At 32.7% G+C, this 14,079-nt stretch overlaps 1 protein-coding gene across 4 annotated transcripts in view; it reads right to left on the bottom strand.

Annotated features, from left to right (window-relative positions):
* LOC118192724 (uncharacterized) overlaps positions 1-14,079 on the bottom strand; it is a 323,131-nt gene that overhangs the window by 86,197 nt on the left and 222,855 nt on the right. The window lies entirely within an intron of this gene.

The raw sequence follows: 14,079 nt of genomic DNA, 5'->3' as shown, positions 1-14,079 counted from the left end.
CAAATATTTTAAAATTTTTTTATAAATGCCATATTTATTCGTGCATATTCCCCCTTCTCCTACTAATTTTACCGCCTGAAGGCCAGAAGGGAAGAAATACGCTATTTTTGAAAGGATACCTTACGTGATAAACACAAGCACATTGAAAAGCATACATTAAGACATGCCAATGTTATTATATTGTATATTTCAAAAGACTTATCAAATTCAATAATATTGTTACGAATTTTGTACATATACGGATAATTTTAGTGAAATTTTTATATTTTTTCTTTTAGGGGCAAGTCTTTTAAAATTGAATATATAGCTATCTCGCTGATATAGCGAGATAACGCCAAGCTGGCAACGGTTTTAACGACTAATTTTTTTCGCCAAACCTGGCGAGAAATGGTCAAAAGTCGCCAAATTTTACTACCATTTGGCGATATTTTGGTCCATTCCCTGTATCACTGTAAATGATTTATTTCATATGTAAATGTATCCAGCCATCATATGCCTTCCAGTAATTTAGAGAAGCAGAAAGTACAAGAAATATCTTCTGTTGTGTTTAGCGTTCTGTTGTTAGTAGTTTGAAGTGTAATTAATAATTATACTTTATGATACTGTGAAGAACTGCACCAGTATTATTGTGGAAAGCTGCAGAACCTTAATTGGTTTCTTTTGATAAAATAATTTTTATTAACCTATTATAGGACCTGTGTGCGTTCTACCTATTACGAAACCCTACGCAGGCAACAATGTTCATTTTACAAAATAATTGTTTTAACTTGCACAAAATACTTTTTTTATTTGAGCATACACTGTACGTTATTACCCTAAATCAGAAGTTTCTAAATCATTTGCTGACAACACTGGGGAGTGTTACACGAGGGGTAGAAATATGCGAATACATACCGCATATCGGAGATCGGAGATCATCATTCGTTAAGTGGTGTTCGACCCGAGGGCCTTTACCACTACATGTTTATCAATCCCCTAAGGACCTGTAAAAGTTCGTTAAATTCCATAAACTGGAAAAGTACATACCGCATATAGTGATACACAACCTTTTTATAAAAAGGAAAATGAGGTTGCCACTTTATATTTTAAAATTTGTCTGTGTGATCTGGAAAAAAGAAAACTGTTTAAATTAAAAACTAAAAGCTAAAACGTAGCTTCAAATAATTAATCTCTAAGAAATACTTCGTTTGTAAAATTTTTCACATTTTTCAAATCTGGCCATGTTTGATACCTTTCACACGGAGTAAAGTATCAGATTATACAATTTTTAATATTCAATCACTATTATCTTCAACCAGTATAATTCACTTAATAAAGAAATTAAAAATATTAAAAATGATATGAAATGCTTCAGTTATTAAACGATATTTCATGTTGGAATTCTATAAATATTTTTAAAAGTTAAATAAATATTTATATGTTTAAATTCTTATGCCTTTTTAACAATAACGAAGGGACTGTAAACAAATCCCACAGATTAGCTTCATTTTTATAAATAAGTTGTCTTATTCTGAACAAATAATCCTTTTGTATGCATAAATTATAAGGAATTTCGCATTTTAAGAAATATCAAACCAGTGTATTATTGAGCATAATGAAAGTTAATTTCCTCCAGTTGTGATCAAAAATCATCAAGCAAGATAAATAAAACGCAATATTTAAACTTTATAAACCAATTGTTATTACATCCACTTTAAGTAATCCCTTCTTATTGCAATGCACTTGTGTCAACCATTTTTTCTCAGTCTACGAAACCTTTAAATTCCTTTTCAAATAAAATAAAAAAAAAAAAAAATAAAAAAAAATAAAAAAAAATCTGAAATGTTTCAGATTTTTAAATTACGTCCAAAGGGGCGTTTTTTAACATTTTGTGTGTTACCTTTCTTTATTAAATATCATGTTCCTCGCACTTAAACCATAAGATCCAATGCAACAGCAATATCGCAAAATATTTTTAAAACGAGCATATCTTTAGAATTTCCGATACAGAGACTCGCGCTGGAGATAAAAATGTTTTTTCTGCACAACGTTGCCATTGCTCGCTTTGAAATCCTTGAGTTTGTTAATCAAAAATTCGTCAAAGTTTTAAAAAATAGGAAATCGATCATAAAACAAATTTCAAATTTCAAATTTGGTCTTCCACATGCTCATATTCGTTGGAGGATTACGTTATTCAAAATTCGATGACTCTATGTACCGTTGTTTTATCACAATACGAGAAATATACATACATTTATGCAGATTTTTCTTTATTTAATTTCTTCAAATATAATGCAGGACTCTAACATTTTGTGGCAACAGTTTGAAAAGTGAACCGACATTTATGAGTCCGACGCAAAATGCCAAAACGAAACTAATAGTCCTTCGGGATTCAAATCCCTTTGGACTAATATATATAAAAAAAAAAAAAAAAAAAAAACTTGAAAGCTTTCAGATTTTATATTACGCCCAAAGAGGCATTATTTTTATTTACACACTCATACACCTTTCGAAAGCATTTGGTGTAACGCCACTTTTTGCTAAAAGTATTTAAAAACACCATATTTTTAGAATTTCAACTGGACAATCTCGCATGCTGGGGAGAAAAGTGTTTTATACCTTACAATATTGCCGTTGCTCACTTTGAAATCGTTTGATTATTTTAATCAAAATTTCCTTAAAGTTTTACAAAATATGAAGTAGATAATAAAACAAATCTTAGCTTCCAAGTGCCCATATTCGGGTGGAGGACTATGTTGTTCAAAATTTAATGGCTCAAGGTACCGTTATTTTTTCAGAATGCAAGAAACATACATACATCCATGTAGATACTTCATTATTCTTTAAATATAATGCAAGACGAAAATATTTGGTGGCAACAATTTTAAAAGCGATTCGATGCAAAATGCCGTTTCGAGAATAATAGCTATTCTAGGCTAACGCTCTTATGGGATAATAATTAATTTCCCAAAATGAATTTTCTTCAGGGCTCGTAAAATATTTTCTCTTACTACCAGAAATTAATAAATGAAGAGGCAATTTTAACGGCAGAAAAACGTGATGTCATATCGTACAACAGCACGTAAACATGGAGCTTCTGAACTACAGTTTTGAAATTTTGACTCAAGTTCACACGAAAAAAAAAATTATTAGAGGTATTAACGTAGCACCAGATTCACGTATTATTTGCTATAATTCAGGTCGTTGTCTAAGAATTGCTTCAAAAAGTGAACCAAATAACTCAAATAATATTTTTGTAAAAAAATGCCAATTTTATGATGTAAAACAATTTTATGATGTCACGATGACTGAAGAAAATTCAGTACGAACTTGATGTTTGACCAATTTTTCCTCCATCTTTCAAGTAAAATTCGATTGATTGTGAGTTGTCTGTAACAAAGGTGTGGATGCATTACGGATAATAATGTATTTTAAAAAGCACTAGCCTTCAGAAAGCATTTCAGAGCGATTTGAACATATATTTGTTTCAGGAAAAACTCAATAAATATCCCTGAATTAATTCATGTACTCCTTTTCAAATAAAACGTATGGAACGTTCAGAGCATGATTTGTCTTCGATGCTTTTTCTGCCTGCCTGAAACATCTTATCAGAACAAAAACTCCTGTTTTCCATAAATTGTTCTTTTTAGAACTGTTTTACAAACTTTCAGAGGGTTTCATAGAAAAACATGTATTGCTAAATAAAAATTTAATGCTTTTGCTCAGTTACATCTCCTGTTTCGGGAAATTAATAAACCAGAAGTTTTCTGTTCTTTAAAAAAGAATTTATTTGTAAACATTGTAATGAAATAAATACGGATTACTGTCAGATATTGACAAAAGTCGAGCAAGTGAAAATACATTTGTATGCGATTTTCTTCACGTATGTAATTTAGACAAACCATGAAGATAATTATATCACAGTTAATTACTACTGATTAACAGTGCAAGCCTACCCAGCAAGTGTTTATAATTTCAGCTCTTCTTTTCTCAGCTGTAGAGGACACGGGCCAACGCTTCTAATTATAGACAGTTTTCTAGTATAATTTAAATAAATGTATTCACTTATTTAGCTTAAATATTTTATTTTTGCTGCAGGAAGTTAAATTGTATACATTTTACGTAAGGATAAAGCGTAGGATTCAAATACATGGACAAATTTGCATCTCTTATAAAAATTACTTTCAATTGCAGCAGTCAAGCACAAATGAAATTAACCTTTTAAGTGTGACAAGCTTTAATTGCTTGTTGAAAAACAGAATTCTTTAAAAAGTGAAAAAAACCGCATGTGTTTCAACAACACCATAATGTGAGATAAAAATAATTATAGAGCTTCTGTCAATAAATTATCTTTTTAGTACGCCACAGAAAACAAAAGAAATTAATTCCAGCTCACAGATTTTAAAGCAGGTTTAATTATTTTCCCTTTAGTCTTATTTCGAAACAGACGGAGAATCGTGGTATACAAACATAACACCTTCTAATTACAAGCGGTGTACGTTTTATTCAAAGTTTCACAGTTCTCAGACGTTTTTAATTCTAAACATGAGTAAAAATTCAGCCTGAGTTATTTTCACACAAAGTGAAACAATCTTTTCAAACCACTGATCCATGTTCAACATTTGCCAGTAAAGCGTTTGTATTCGCATTACTTTCAAAGCAGCTAAATTTAATCAACACTGAAAATGTATTTACCCGAAAAATCATTTCTTTCTGTCACTTTCATTGGAAACGTTTCCAGCTGCAGTTCTACATCTGGAATTTTACCTGATGTTCCATTATTATGTAATGCAAAAGAAGCAAATGTAAACTATTTAGAAGTACCCGCGAAAACTACTTCAGATTTTTCCTCGTTTTCTTTTAGAGTATTACAATGTTCATGACATTTTCTTGAAGAATAGTGTAACTAAAAGTTATTCTTTTTTCGATAATTTTCATTCATATTGTAGAGCTTCATTTGTTTTGGTAGCAGGTACAATTCAAGACTCTGAAGTAGAGCAAAGCGACTTATCGCTCTGTCTAGATAAGCAAAAGGTGACGTCCTAAGGGTGTAAAAGACCCCTTCTATAATGAACTCAAATAAGTTGAATAGAAAGCACTTCTGATGCTTACAGCCAAAATTTGTGGTTAAAAATCAAGGTAAGGAATTAAAATTTAAACTAAATGTTCGTAGAAATTAACAAAAGACTATACAGAGATATTTAACGTGCAAATTGGCTTTAATTTACAACGGCGTAACAGCAATATTTTCAAGGTTAAAGCAATTGCGTAGACAGGAATGCTATCGCAGAATATCAATTAGTAACGCGGTTTTCAGCATGCGGAATATGCTCTGACTAAAACACTCTAAAACTTTGGCTCAAGTACATGCGAGCTAAATTTCCCGGTAAAAGGAAAGAGGGAAGTGACACTAAAGGTCCATAAAAAACTGGTTAATTAACATAAATACCTTGCAATATTAAAAACGGAATTTCTATATTATTCAAATAAAAGATTTTTTCTGCTCTTTTGCAACCCGATGGAAAGAAGCAGCTAGGCAAGTTCAATAGGGAATTCCTGTAGCGCTCAAAATGTACAGGAACAAGTATTTTTCGAGCTGAAGAATCAAATAAGTTTCCAGTTTTTAAACGAAAATAAGAAATATTGTGAGGATAATCTTTTCGGGTCTCCTTTCTTGTAATGGACGTTGTACATTATGACATACAAGCAGTACTGGAAATTATCAGTTGTTAATTATGCCTTATTCATTCCATATTCTCATCCAATTTTTGTATAAGAGTTTTATGTATTATTTGAGAGCTCAATGAAAACCCGGGAAAAGAATTTAAATACATGAAAAATATACGTCACATGCATAATGTTATTTATGCAGGCAGTTGCTTTCTATAACTGCGCTGTGAGCTTGCTGTTTGGCTATTCCGATAAACCATTATTTAATTTGAAGAAAATCATTCGCCTTCATATTCCTTCGCTACATTCTTCTCATCCTTTATAAAACATCTGGTACTATTCACTCACAGAGCTATAATTCACGCAATCATTTTCATGTAGCTATTACACATTTTGTATTATTAGCTAAATTTCAGTTCAAGTTTGGTGGTCAGTTTAAAGAAATATAGTAATAGTACCAAGCATCGAACCGAATTAGGCACTTTTATATTTAAACCAAGCAAATAAAAATGAACGAAATGTAAAATTGTCAAGGCAAAAGAAATAATAGAATGTGACCTTAGGTTTCACTGTTTCTAATTTTAGTATGCAATTAAAGTTTTCTGTAGTTTCCATTTTAATATTCAAACTCTTCGGCAAATAGTTGAAGTGTAGACCTTACATTTACACAATATCAATCACTGTTTCTTGACACTGAATATTTCTTTTTATTAATTTCCCTATTTGCAATATGCATTTTCAGCTCTTTATCATGTACGAGAAAAATAATCAATGCATTCAGAGAGATAAAATGTGAATTCCTATTTCGGTATTGGTAGTAGGGAACCCTGCATTTTGGTGGCATCACATTCATCACATTAACGCATTTGCATAAAGCACAATTTTTATCCAATTACCAATTCCTTAAAGTATGTAATTAGCTCTTTGGCTGATTAAAATATGAAGCAATAGGGACACAAATTTCAGAATTAATCTCGACTGGATTCTTCAATTTAAGCTATCCATCTAACGTCTATCACCGTTTCGGAAGTATAGGGCTTCAGAAAATGAACTCTGTCTTATATTATTTTTTGTTTTCACCAACCTTATTTCTCTAAAGGAATTTGATTTTAACAGGTTTTGAATTACCTTAATGGCGTAGAGACACTACAGTCGCAAACACCCACGCTATCCCGAAACTGAGACCGAATCAAGCGACTTTGAAATGGGTCTCCTTAAAAGCTAAACTTTATACTATCCGAAGATAAATTCACACAATCCGACGTGGCCTTTTTCACTGCACTTAATGCCATAAATGTCTGGAATATTAATGATTTATCCATCAAGCCGAAATTATCTGATGTCAACGTTCTAAGATCTCAGCGAATACAAGAAACGAACAGGAGAGGTTCTATGATCAGAATATTATAATTAAAAATAACGTTTTTTGATTTGGAACAATTTCTCAGTAAAACTTTCTCTAATTTATAGCATTTGCAAATACCTCATGGAATATAACACACGAAAAGTTAGACCACGCTGTTCATTTCCAATTAACAAGTTAAATATCAAAAATACATTGACAGGCGAGCTGTGTCGTTCATTTACTAAGGGTAGTGGAGTTGGGTCTCAGATTTTATATAAATATGAAAGCATTGTATTCTTCTCTTTTGCGGATTATCTCTGTTGCCGTTACTTCATACGAAATGAAAATTTTCGCCATGATTTGAAAACTGACAAAAGGAAAAATAGCTAAATAAGCGTAATGTGAAAATTTCTAACAAGGCAGCAATTGATAGTCCTAAGCTCGGGAGCTTAGGACTATCAATTGCTTCCTTGTTAGAAATTTAGCTATCCATCTAAGCTATAGGCATCTAGCTATAGGCGGCCTCTTGAGGCCTCAGGGAGTTTTTCCTGGTTAGTGGAGGACACGAGACACATGCCTGTTTACCTCTGTTAGAGATCAGGCGTCCCCGTCCTCCGTTACCAACCAACCAAACTCCCTGCGCTTCTAAATTATGAAATCTTAATGGACGCCTTTTTCATTCATCCGTACACTGCACATCTTCTAAGGCAAGAAGGACTGTCAAATGATATGTGGTTTCACCCTCCACCTACACATGGCCGAACTGCGTGCTATGCTTCATGATATAAATCCTTAAGTACTGTATATTTTCCATTCTTCTCGGCTGCCTAGATTGGACACCGCCAGTTAGAAGCTAACGCTACATTCATAGTTGAGAACATTCATCTTCCCCACTGCCGACCTGAATTTTCTTCTAATGCTGTATAGATGGCACCAGATGTAGGCCGACTCTAGCTGCTACAGAGGCAAAGTGTCTCTGCTCTTCTTTTCGCCATCCAAAACCTCCTACGAGGCACACATTGTACGTACCAAACCTTCTCACGCTCCGTAAGAAATTCTGCAATTGCTCTGGGAAGTACTGCTTATGTCGTTAGAACCCCAGAATAATACTTGCGTATTGTAATTATCTTGTCGATGCTTGTAGAGGCCTTGGTATTTCATTCTAATATTACTGTTTACTAGTGTCTTTTTGACTTTTCTTACTTTTCTTGTTTCTAGGTTTTTATTCCATTGCTTGAAATAATTTTTAATAGATACTTCTTGTCACATTCCTTCAGAGTTGTTTTACAACGCGACCGTTATCAGGATTTTAAGGGTTTTACAGAAAATCTTGTGCGCACTCTTGAAATGGCCATATGTGGAAATTCAAATTTCGCTTTTGCTTCCAAAGGACTGTCCCTCATTTCACGACTTCGAATTATTAAACTGGTTTGAAATCATGATCATTTGCCCTTCTCCAGGCAGAAACATCACAAAAATTTATTTATTATATTATACAGACGCTGGTGGACGCAACTACTGATGCGCATAAGTAGCATTAGTATGTATACTGTAAGGCATCTTTGTAAATATTTCAGTTATCGGATATGTAAGTCTGTCAATTGATGCATTTATCTTGAAGATACTGTAGAGATACCGATCTATGCCTTCCTACACGCTGTATGTGCATTATAGAATACGCGCTAGTCGTACACACACTTGTGTCCAGATCTGAATTAAAATCACCCACCACAGGATCAAAAAAACTTAATAACTGCGTGATAATTATAAAATATCATCATGAACCCTTATGAAACTTATAAATTGCATTAAATACATAATTACATTTACAGTTTTGCGAGGTTTCATAAAAATAAGTAAAGGCGCTACTGCAAGTTTAAAAGCCAACTGCAAAAGACAGGAAATAAGCTACAAAAAGCATTCCAGCTTATTATTTTATTAGCACTTGAAAATAGAAGCAAATAACTTTTATTACTTATACGGGTATTGCATAAAGTTAAGAAATGTAGCGAAAAAAAGTCTGAAACTTTTAATATAAAATAAAGGAGAATTTGAAATTTCAGTAGAGGGACTGAATAATAATTTTCTAGGTACATGCAAATATTATATAGCCTAAAGATGCACTGAGAGAGAATTCACGATAAAACCCTTAATATTCTAGCTAAATTTGAAGTTCTTGAAAACTAGAATACTTAAGAGCTCTGCAGCGAATAATCACAGGGCTAAATTTAACTTTTATTCCAACTCAAAAATGATTCATAGATGGCTCTTCCTCTGGCTTACAATAAGCCTCCTCAAGATAGAAAATAAGAAATTAATCTAACATTAACTAAACTAGAGAAGCTGTACGGAAATTACTAACTAAATTGGCCTTTATTAAAGATCACCGATAAATATTAGCAGGCACGTAACAATATGGGCAAAATGTCGAAGATTAAACTTTTAGCAAGAACGTGGCCAGAAGGAAGAACACGCTGTCCTAACGCTCTACTAGGCGTTTTAAGCTCTTTCAGTGAAGTGACCGAAACGTCAACTTAAGTACTGGTTTCTATATTATATAAAATGCGATTCTGAAAAATTCTGGTAGGGGGGTATTGTAGATGGGAAAGAAGATGGTAAAGGAAAGATTTGTTCTAAAATATAAATAACTGTTAGAAAATTAAAATGAACCCCTACAACCTCATAAGAAAACCACCTAAACTGTGGCTGAAATGGCTTGAGATATTTTTTCCAGTTAAAAGTTTTAAAGAAATTCTTACGAGGAAAAATATCTGTACGTCCAAAGAAGAAATGAAGACAATTTTATATAGTATATATGAATTGTAAATCATACGATGTTCTCAAAAAACAAACAAAAGAATAAATTTAATTTTGCGAAATGTATAATGTTGCTTTTCATAAACATTCGTCATCTGTCTCCGTAAGACGGCAGCATCTGTTGCCAGTAATAGCAAAGGCAATGATTCGGAAATGTGTAGCACTGAAGCATTATTGTGAAGCTTCTCTCCTTGTAATCATCGTTATCAGTAACGCAATTCTTTATGGCTTCCTCAACGAATCATCAGTAGCATGTGCAAAAAATGTGTCTTCTCGACTGCATCGGAGTAAAGCAGCAATCTGGGCTTAGGTGCTTATTTTAAGAATAAACGGAAAAAGATCATAGACCTAGAAAAGGGCATGTAAAGAAAAAAAATCTTGTCAGAAATTTATTTATTTTTATTATAGGATCAGCAAGTTAAAAGAAAAAATTATAATTGTACTTATATAAATTCAACTCAGTTTTTTATAATGTTTTGGAGTTGGTTGAAATAATGTTGTAAGTTTTATCCGCTTGTTATCGCTTATTAATCCTCTAACAAATTTTATTTATTGATGATTCATTTCAGATTTCTTTTTGTTTAATCAGCTTGTCATGAAAACACTGCTACTAAAATTTCAAAACAGTACTGTTTATTCATATTTCTCCATCATGTTTTAGACCTTAAAAGTATTAGTGCCTTGAAAGTGCTAGTATTAAACAGTTCAAATCCGATTATCTCCTAAATGAGAGGTTTTTATATTTTGCCTTCTGTTTTGAGCAGAAGCTCAGCTTTTCATTTTTAAAAGTATGAATGTTGATATAAAGGCAAACCTGCTAAGCAGTCTTAGGAAATTTTTATCACAAAAGAAATTTTGTGTACCCTTATCTTAAGACAACATTTCTAAAACTCTTTGACAAGAAAGCATTTAAACGCTCTTTTCTAAAGCAGCGCTTTATCCGAGATAAATCTAAAAAAAATCAATCCTAATGGATGAAATGACCAGACTTGTTTCTATTATTTGGGACAACATGAAATTAATTTCAAGTAGGCCGAATTTCCCCCTGGTTTCGATTCCCATCGACAACAGGTGTTATCTACATGGCACTCTCTATGTTTTCCTCAAGTGTAAAATAAAAAAAGCAATATTTCCTTTAGAAAATTGTGAAATAGCCTTAGTGGGATTTGTAAGACTGACAAGATTCAACGTAATCTTCTATAAACAGGGGTCATTTTTATCTAGCTTTTACAAGAGGTTTTGGTAGAATATCTGCAACAAAGTTGCACAATATGTTTACCGCGTTTATGATTGAGTTCGTGAAAATTCTATATTCTAGGGAAAAACAAATTTATACGTTCATCCTAATTATGCTATAAAAATCACAACGTGCGTGTAAAACTTCTGGTTGTTTCCTCAGAAATAAGTTCCTTTAATAATCCCGTTATTTTACTTTAAACTATGAAAATCCTTCCGATATGATACCTTTTAAGAATAGATTTTAATTTGAAGCACATAAAATAATACTCAAGTGTCAAAATTGGAAAGAAATTCAAAAAATTAAGGACAGTTATCCTTCTCATTGTAACCAACTGCTTCAGCATAAAATTATTAGAATTAAAGCTACCTTTTCAATTTAGTCTGTCTTAGAATCCATAAAAGCATATATCGATTATATATTGTAAGGTATTTCTCCTGCCTTTCTAGTGCGCCTTCGTGGTGTAGTGGTCAGCACACTGAGCCCGTATTTCAGAGGTCCGTGGTTCGATTCCCGGCGAAGGCGTTGCTAATTTTTCATCTCTTCCGCTTCCAAAAATTACCTAATATCTCTAGAAGTAGCACCCGAACTAAAAGGGTTGTGGAGGATGACTCTCTACACCAACAATTTGGCGATTGGGTCCCCTAAAAAACCCCAGTCGCCCTTTAAAAGGGGGAGTATGTAAGGTATTTCTCCCGCCTTTCTAGTGTGCCTTCGTGGTGTAGTAGTTAGTACACTGAGCCGGTATTTCAGAGGTCCGTGGTTCAGTTCCCGGAGAAGCCTTTGCTAATTTTTCATCTCTTCTGCTTCCAAAAATTACCTAATATCTCTACAATATGATCAACCAAAAAATTCTATTTAAAATTCCTTCCTTCAACAGGCGGTAATTTAGAGAAATCAAGTTAAGATATGTTAGCAATGATATATTATAAAATACATCATTGCTAACATCATTTCTTCTAAATGATACCATATGTATCATTTAGAAGAAATGATGTTAGCAATGATGTATTTTATAATAATACATTTTATGGATACCATATGTATCATTTAGAAGTTTTGATACAATCTGGATACAAATTTCATTCATGAAATTCTATAGTTGCAGTGTGTATTGAATATTTATTCGTACTTAAAACAGTAATATTCGATAGCTACTGAAAATTTTTTAAAAATTTTGATGGGTATTAAGGCTCAGTTAACAATTAAGTCATTAGAGGTTATTTTTTTATTATTCAGCATTTAGAATATTCTGAAAGGAACACATTTCAGTTTCACCTTGGAATTCTCAGTACACAGAAATATGAAAATAAGTGAATAAGTTCGTATCAATAAAAACACAAAATGTGAAGAAGGTTATAGGAATGAAGCTATACATCTTCATAACAGCCCTATAACATATACCACCTTACCTGTTACCCAAACAAAAAAGCCCTATCACATTTTCCTATACATTAAGTCAGTATTTTGCGGATAGATTTAAAACAAAACCATAGCTTTCAAAAATCTTCTATTCTGTAATCTTTCAAAACTGCGTTTCAATTTAAATGTCCCATTTGTTAAATTATTTTACAACAGATGCTTATTATCCTAACAAGTACTTCTTTAGAACGCAGATTTATTTTCCGGGATTCTGCTCGATCTTGCCTTGTTAAAAACCGACTACCCAATGGGGAGTAGAGTTTAGAACTAAGTTTTATTCATCAATAGCTTCGTGGTTGCTTAGACTCACAATAATAATTTCCTTCCTTTTTAACCCAAAGGCAATAAAACGGCTGCACCCGTGGTCAAGTAGTAATTAAAATAAAATTAATTAAATGTAAAACTGTCACCACGAATCTAGTGCTATTTTTTAATTGCTTAATGGAGTCATAACATTAAATACCACATGCAAATTTACAGGCTTCGGGAAATAGTTTTGTGACTTTCTTTGTGCTTGATATAAACCTTTCTACTATTTGTTTTCTTAGACATTTGCTGTTAGAAATTTTGTCTTTAATAACACTTAATAAAAGACAACTGTGTGATAAAGAGAAAATTATGCCAGCCAGTTCATGTCCAATTCTAGCATAAAATTTTAAGTTGATTAGTTGCCCAAAAACATCTATTATAAATCAAACATATTTGGAGACAGTTGTTGGGCTGGCATGATCTGGAAAGCTTATAGAGAGTATTAGAGCATAAAATTATACAAAAGGAATTATACAAAATTATACAAAAGTATCTTAGAATGGAATTATACAAAAGTATCTTAGAAAAATATTTTGCTTCTGAGGAATAGATAGTTTTCAAAAAAAAAAAAAAAAAAAAAATCAAGCCAACTCTCATTTTTGATATGATTTTCGTGAGTAAGGCAATGATTATATATTTCTAAATATTTTAATATTTTTAAGGACGAGTTCGTACTTTTGTATTGCTAGCTCGTGTGTCGCAGTCACACGGCGCGCAGTTTTGATTCAATATAATAAAGATGCCTTTTTTTTTTAACTTATTATGGGCTCTTCCCTTAGATACTACACGGAAAGGGAGGGATACTTTTTAAGGGAAACTGACTCATATACACGGTATACTTGGGGGAAAACCTCGAAAACGCCCATGCAGCCAGCCCGTTCGCCTAGACTCGAATCCCGGAGCGAACTACCAGCATTCAGCGGCTTTTAGCTTTCGACCAATGATAGACAAGATGCTATTTGAACTGTTAAGAACTATAAAATCTACGACTCTACAATTTATGCTAAGGACGCAGATTTGTTGTATCATATTTTATGAAATGGAATCGTAATTCAGAGTCCAGACAATAAATAATACAAAACTAAAATCTCAACCGGATTTCAGGCGCGCTGTCATGTAGCTGTCTGACATCAGAAAATACCAAAAGATATGAATGTTTGGATTCCGTGAGAGGCTCCGCTTCCGATTGCGGCGATTTTAGATAATCTGTGTTAAATATTCCAGTGTATTGCATCTTCTTCAGAGATTGTTTATTGAGAGATTGTTATGCTTTCCCGACCTCTACATCCAGTAGAGGTCA

Source organism: Stegodyphus dumicola, chromosome 1 (assembly GCF_044657685.1).
Source record: "Stegodyphus dumicola isolate Sdum_Otavi_A_Nest chromosome 1, ASM4465768v1".
NCBI classification, from domain to species: domain Eukaryota; kingdom Metazoa; phylum Arthropoda; class Arachnida; order Araneae; family Eresidae; genus Stegodyphus; species Stegodyphus dumicola.
Note: the sequence above shows the minus strand (reverse complement) of the source record. Positions and strands in the feature narration are given on the sequence as shown.